At 31.2% G+C, this 990-nt stretch overlaps 1 non-coding gene across 1 annotated transcript; it reads left to right on the forward strand.

The window, feature by feature from the left end:
• The first annotated feature begins 618 nt into the window (after positions 1 to 618).
• On the forward strand, positions 619 to 721 carry LOC118569244. Its single transcript, XR_004943036.1, has one exon. It is a non-coding gene; the product is annotated as a U6 spliceosomal RNA (small nuclear RNA).
• The last annotated feature ends 269 nt before the right edge of the window (positions 722 to 990 follow it).

The raw sequence follows: 990 nt of genomic DNA on the forward strand, positions 1-990 counted from the left end.
ACTATAGCCAAGTTCCATCACAAAACTGTCATTTGAGGCTGGGAAAGAGAAACTAATGTGCATTAACTAATTTTTCTCTGAGTGAAATTTGTGGGACTATGTGACAACTGTCTTTTGACAAGTGATATCAAATGAGCCTTTGTTTATCTAAAAATAAAATTGCTTGGTGATATTTTCATTAAACTTTTGTTCAGTGAATAAGTAAATAACATAAGTAGATATTTTAGGTTTAAGAATACACTGAAGAATATACTGTGATAAAGATATGGTTCAAATATAAATAGAATATAGACCTTAATATAGGTAAATTATCCTGTATTACCAGAGGAGCAGCATTATCTTAGACTCTCTTAATCTTGATAAAGACTGTTTGATAGAGACAGGCAGGATTAATCAGAGGAGAAATACTATAAAAAAATGAATGTAAGATACTTAAAATGTAAACAATTTGATGTATTATGCCTATGAAATGTAGGTATTTATGAGACAGAGACAATTATTATTTAGGGGAGCCATCCATCCTACCACCAGAAGAGAAATAGTGACCTGAACCCTGGAAGTTATAAAAAGAAATTAAAAATAAAATAATTTCTGCATATATAAAAATACACACACTGCTTGCTTCAAAAGCACATATGCTAAAATTGGAATTATACAGAGATGATTAACTTGGTACCAGGTCAAGGATTACAGGCAAATTTGAGAGTCATTCCATATTTTTAAATGAATAAAACAGTTTAAGACCTGAAAGTAGAAATAGAATCAATAAAGTAAACCCAAACTGAGGGAAAACTAGGAATGAAAAAAATTAGAAATTCAAACAAGAACCTCAGAGGAAAGCTTCACCAACAGAATGCAAGAAAAAGGGGAAATAAGTTTAGGAAGGGAAGACATGACAGAAAAACGAATGGATTTCTCAGACAAACAAAAGGATAAATCTAAAACAATCTAGGCACAAAACATCCAGGAAACCAGGGACGCTAAAAAAAA

Source organism: Onychomys torridus, chromosome 17 (assembly GCF_903995425.1).
Source record: "Onychomys torridus chromosome 17, mOncTor1.1, whole genome shotgun sequence".
Lineage (NCBI taxonomy): Eukaryota > Metazoa > Chordata > Mammalia > Rodentia > Cricetidae > Onychomys > Onychomys torridus.